The sequence below is a fragment of the Eucyclogobius newberryi genome, unplaced genomic scaffold (genome assembly GCF_026437365.1).
Source record: "Eucyclogobius newberryi isolate DKJ021-1_F unplaced genomic scaffold, fEucNew1.0.hap1 SCAF_7, whole genome shotgun sequence".
Taxonomy (NCBI): Eukaryota; Metazoa; Chordata; class Actinopteri; order Gobiiformes; family Gobiidae; genus Eucyclogobius; species Eucyclogobius newberryi.
Window position 1 is genome coordinate 19,424,366 of NW_027316389.1, and position 6,605 is coordinate 19,430,970.

The 6,605-nt window shown below is 40.3% G+C and overlaps 1 pseudogene; it reads left to right on the plus strand.

Moving 5' to 3' along the window:
* Positions 1–2,171, plus strand: part of LOC140348473 (uncharacterized) — a 53,259-nt pseudogene extending 51,088 nt beyond the window's left edge.
* The last annotated feature ends 4,434 nt before the right edge of the window (positions 2,172–6,605 follow it).

A 6,605-nucleotide genomic window follows, 5' to 3' on the forward strand; every position in this document is an offset into this window, starting at 1 on the left:
TGATGTCTGATTCACGGCGATGCTGACAGAGGAGAAGCGCGCACCTGTGGAGGGCGGGGCGGCAGAAATATTTGCTGTTACGATCGGTGTCACGGCACGGGCTTGTTTTTTACTTCGCCCCAACAATCGAGACGCGAGTGAGTCATGTTTTTATCTGGGGGAAGCTGCCAGCAAAGGTTTGGCATCTCCATAGAAAAGCACGAGATGATTTACTCTGGACGTTTCCATTATTTTACATGTGATTTGTGGAAGAGGGAATCGGTCCAAACACCATCAATAATGACTGGATTGTTATAGAACCAGAACCAGAAGATTGAAGTACAAAGAGCTTTTTAAGAGAATAATATGAGATAATCCCTGTTGAAAACATTTATCATAGTTTTACATCCGTCAAATGTCGATTTGTAAAGAAAGATTCAACAAGAACATTACAGGAAGTAGCTGAGTTCTGAAAATAAATCCCTCAATCTATGTCAGCATTACACAACATTCCAATTCACAATCGTCAAATTAAACAAAACAAGGACATTTTTTAAAATGTTCTTTTTATCTTAAATAAGAAATAAATAAATAATATGACCCGGGGGTCAAATGCAATTTTTATGACCCTTAGGCGCTTGTTACAGTAAATCCTCCCATTATAACGCAGTGAGCCAGACATCACAACCAGCCTGAACTAAGCCTGAGTAAAGCTGTGAAGTGTTGACCACCAGGACGTGGCCCTTACGTTTGTGACCTTTATGTTTGTATTTATCCTCTTGAGACAGGGACAGTGCACTCTATAAGCTGAGAAGTGTGTGTGTCTGTCTGTCTGTGTGTGTGTGTGTGTGTGTTTGTGTGTGTGTGTGTGTGTGTCTGTGTCTGTGTATGTGTTTGTGTGTGTGTTTGTGTGTGTGTGTGTGTGTGTGTGTGTCCGTCTGTGTGTGTGTGTGTGTGTGTCTGTGTGTGTGTGTGTGTGTGTCTGTGTCTGTGTATGTGTTTGTGTGTGTGTTTGTGTGTGTGTGTGTGTGTGTCTGTGTCTGTGTATGTGTTTGTGTGTGTGTTTGTGTGTGTGTGTGTGTGTGTGTGTATCATCTCCATCTTCACACACACAGAGACGTTCCACCGACTCACATTCATTCCCCAGAGTCACTGTCATTATAAATCACATGTTTTTTCTCTTATAACCTAAGAATTCAACTTAAATAAGTCAGAAAAGGTTTATTGCCATATATATAAGAATAATTCACATGTTTTTGGATATATGTTAAAAAGTGATGGCCGATACCACTGGTTTTTGCGTCAATCCGATACCTATGGCAAAAACGGCAATTTCGATTCCAATGTTTTTAACTAAAATGCATTGAAACTCCTTAAATATGGACAATTTTCCCTCAACCTCGGCTTGAACTAATATGAAAAGTGCTGAAAACATTCAATATAAACCCTGTATTTCAAAAATGTAAACAACAAAAGTATAAAAAAACCACCGGTGAAGTGTTGACCACCAGGATGTGGCCCTTACGTTTGTGACGTTTATGTTTGTATTTATCCTCTTGAGACAGGGACAGTGCACTCTATAAGCTGAGCAGTCACTAACAAGCCTGGGACATTTCACCTTGAGAGTCTTTGCTAAGTTCCTCTGATGCAGAAACACACCGGCCCACAGCAAACAACGCACGGTTTCAATCTTCACTCGTTTACGATCGAAAAATTGCACAATACATAAATTGGTACAACCCCGGTCTCCGTACAGTGAAACACGTGTGAACCTTCATGAGAAAATTCCTGTTTACCGTTACACCGTGTTCTTTGCGGAGATGAAGTCCCCTAAACACAAACCAAATGCCACGTGTGCGTCCCACGTGCGCGAGGCTGCTCCGCTCTGCACCTCGTCTCAGATATGTATCCCGCGAGCGCTGCGCTGCTTCGTCGACCCGGGAGGCTTCGTCGACCCAGGAGGCTTCGTCCACATCAAAGCGGAGCGGCAGGTGCACTGGTTCGTAGCCATTAGGCGATTCCTGAGCGCTGGCATCACCCGCTCCTCCTGGTTGGGTGCCTGTGATGTAACTGGCGCTGTGCAGGCCGCATCGTGCACGCGTTCAGAATGCGTCTGTGCTCTGGCCCTCGGTGTTTACGTGTTTACCATGGCGCGTTTACAGAATAGCGGCTGGGAGCACTCATCGGATTAAACTTGGAAGTATTTTAGTCAATTTATTTGTAGCGGACGAGGCTTTGGAATATGGTGGTTTTGTTTGAGTTCACGTGCGGGCGAGAGGGCAAACGCAGCCTGTCGTCTTTTCAGAGCTCACGTCGCGTTTGAAAGTCGTGTTCTGGACTTATTTGAATCAATAACCCGTCTTTGCAGTCTTTTGTGCATGACTATATTCAAGATTATGCTTAAATAAGGCAGTGGGTTGTCAGAGGAACTGATGAAGCTACTTTCATGAGTGTTAAAATACATTCACGCTTCAAAACGTCCAGTGTAAAGACATTTTGGACGACACGGACTGATTTGTCTTTGTTTGACACTTTGGTATTTTTATTTTCTGGTTGAACAATGGCAGCAGATGTGACAAACACTATACATCATAAACCTTCTGTAAACAAAGGTCAAAACTCATCCAATTTACACAATAGTTATTATTCGACAAATGAATATACATGTTATTTGATTCAATGCTTGGACTGCAGATCGTCCCAGCATTTTTTGTGGTTTAATGACGGTGGTTTTATGGTTTAATATATATATATATACATATATATATATATATATATATATATATATATATATATTTTTTTTTTTTAATTCATTATTTTTATTTTATTTTTTGTTTTATTACATTTATTTATATAAACTGCAGATCGTCCCTGCATTTTTTGTGGTTTAATGACATATATATATATATATTTTTTTTTTTTATTCATTATTTTTATTTTATTTTTTGTTTTATTACATTTATTTATATAGGGAGGGCCCTGACATTTACAATACAAACAAACACAAAACAACATAACATAAAATGCCAATAAAACATTAAATAAAATAATCAATAAAACACATTGATAACAACAAAATTCTTTAAAACAAGAGCTATAGCACTGAGGATAGTCTTTTAAAAGTGCTTTGAATTTATGAAAAGACATAAAATAATAAAGATATAGAGGGATTCCTTTTTAAAACTCAGTCCCTTCCTATATTTTAAAAAATCTGGTACAAAACTAACACTGATACCGAAAATGTGCAAAACCAAAATGAATTAAAAACCATGCAATTCAGAAAAACCTTCTGAAATCTGCACCTTTAGCTCTATATACCAACAATACTCTACTCGTGTTACGTTTCATGACCCTAAATGAATCTTCAGGGTGCAGGTTGCAAGACGAGCTCTGGAAAATCCGTCTTTATCGGAAACGTCGAGGGAGTAAATCATCAGAACCCGTTGGGAAATCAGTGGCCGACATCACTTGGAACCAGTAGGAACCAGGAACCACGACGCGCCCTTTCAACGCCCCGAGAGGAAACGCGTGAAAGTCGAAAGAGCAGAGAGTCCAGGACGCGCTGGGGGAAGGTGGATAATTGGGATTTCCCTCGTCTGCGTGTACTGTAAATCTGTTGTGGGAGAAGAAGCATTTAAGCCGAACGTTTATAGTGTTCTCCAGCTGACTCAGGCTTTTAAAGCACCATTAACATTCTGCGTGTGCCGCGAGGGCGTCACCACAGATGTCTCAGTCCAGGGGGTTTAAATGCTGCTGATCGATACAAAAATCTCTGCCAAAACCTGTAAAACTAGATTAGTAATGGGAAAGTTGATTTGCGCACGTTTACGAGGAGACAAAGGATTATGGGTGAGTTTACGTGATGCAAAACTAAACTGGGACTAAACCTGGAACTAAACATGGACTAAACCAGGGCTAAACCAGGACTAAACCAGGACTAAACCAGGAACTAAACCAGGACTAAACCAGGAACTAAACATGGACTAAACTGGGACTACACCAGGACAAAACCAGGACTAAACCAGGGCTAAACCAGGGCTAAACCAGGACTAAACCAGGAACTAAACATGGGCTAAACCAGGGCTAAACCAGGACTAAACCAGGACTAAACCAGGGCTAAACCAGGACTAAACCAGGAACTAAACATGGGCTAAACCAGGGCTAAACCAGGACGATAGTCCTAGATAGTCCATAGATTCACATCTATGCTGGACCATGAGTGTCGCCCCCTGCAGGACACTCTGTCTGCTCTGGAGAGCAGCTTCAGTGAGAGACTGATCCACCCTCGATGTGTGAAGGAAAGGTTCCGTAGGTCTTTCCTTCCTGCTGCTGTCAGACTTTATAACAAAAACTGTTAGTACTGAACACTCGCAATACTGACCTAACCATGTGCAATTCTGTCATATGTGCAATTGCTGTTGGAATTCATGTGCAATTCATGTGCAATTCATGTGCAATTACTGTGAAATTCATGTGCAATCTATGTGCTGTCGTGACACATATTCATGTGCAATTACTGTCGGGATCACATGCAATTGTATTTATGTATTTATCTATTTATTTGTCTATGGGAGTTTTTATTCATAGGAGATCTTCTACTGAAAGTGTTTTTCAGACTTCCTATAAGTGTTCTGTTCTTCTGTATCTACCTCTGTATCTACCTGCGTTGCACCAATGAAATTTCCCCATGTAGGACAATAAAGGAATATCTTATCTTATCTTATCTTACTAAACCAAGAACTAAACATGGACTAAACCAGGGCTAAACCAGGAACTAAACATGGACTAAACCAGGGCTAAACCAGGACTAAACCTGGAACTAAACATGGACTCAACCAGGGCTAAAACAGTACTAAACCAGGAACTAAACATGGACTAAACCAGGACTAAACCAGGAACTAAACATAGACTAAACCAGGGCTAAACCAGGACTAAACCAGGAACTAAACATGGACTAAGCCAGGACTAAACCAGGAACTAAACATGGACTAAACCAGGAACTAAACATGGACTAAACCAGGGCTTGACCAGGACTAGACCAGGACTAAACCAGGAACAGGACCAAACGACACCAGGACGTAACTTAGGGATGTTGTGATTACGATTATTGTGAGAAAAAACATTGCGATTATTGAGACAGCGAAATCTTTAATTATTTTTCGTTCTCGTTGTCTGACGTGTGACTGTTCCTGAAGTTTGTAACCGGCTTTACAAACTTGAACTATCTGACAAACTAAATTAAATTAAATGTGACAAAAACGGACAGATAAAAAAAGAACTTCTTACCATTTTTGTCTATTATTGAACAAAAAAATCCAATCATTTGCTTCTAAAATTGTCACAATTATTATTTTTTTGGTTCTCACAATTACCGTACTTTGCACATTATAAATTGCTCCGGAGCATAAATCGCACCAGCCCAAATAATGCATAATAGAGAAGAAAAAAACATATATAAATTGCATTTTTTATGAGAAATGTATTTGATGAAATCCAAGACCAAGAACAGACATTTCATCTTGAAATGTAATTTAAAATAATAACAACAAACAACGAACTGTGGTAAGTGTCTGGTATGTTAACGTAACATATTAACAGTTATTCAGATAACTATAGCATAAAGAACATGCTAACAAGTTTACCAAAGCATCAGTTTTACCCCAAATCACTAAATCCATTGAATTCTTCTTCCTCTGTGTCACTTCTAAACAACTCCACAAACTCCAGAGGAAGACGAAGTGCAGATTCTTCTCCTGCGCGTCGCTTAGAGCCTAGAGCGCCCTCTTGTGGATGTCAGTGTGAAAATAATAAGTTCATGACATCACATTTAAGTCGCTCCAGAGTATAAGTCGCACCCGGGCCAAAACTATGAAAAAAGGTGCCACTTCTAATCCGGAAAATACGGTACTTTGTGACCTAAAGAATCCCAATTATCGATCAACCTAATCATCTTGACATCTCTACTCAAACCAAACACATCTGAGAGACACTTATGTTAGACGCTCTGGAGCTAAAATGTCCAGATTGAGATGGTTTATAAATGTTCTTGCTTCTGCTGTAATGTCCCTCACTATGGCATTAATACACTCTACCTTGCATTGCAGCATTTTACACACCTTGAATACACACACGATCACTGTAATCAGACAAAGTAGAAAACGTTTGAAACTTTGGAAGCGCTGCTCCAACAAGTGTCCTCTCGACGCTGCGTTTCTTAAATTGTGTGGAAACGAGACGGATTTGGCTGGAAAAAGGTGCCACGTTCCTGTGATGACGTGATGTTCCTGTGAGAGCATTCCTGATGGACGTGCTGAAGGATTATCCACACGCGCTCAGAACGGTTTCTCGTGTGTTTGTGTCCGCCGTGTTCATTACGGACGGCAGATGCTCGTCCTGCTAATTCTGGCTTTCCAACGGATTCGGTGAAACGCGCTGAACTGAAGGAGATTTTCTCACCGTTTCGTCATTGATCAGCTTTGTTCTGTTGTATTTGAGTTATTTGTAAAGGCACGACACATATTAATGGGCTTGTAAATGTAAATGTGTAAAGATTACAGCCAACAACGTGGCTAATTTCCATCTTCAGTCTCTTGGCGGGATGTCAAAGTGTTTACAGGACAAATCAA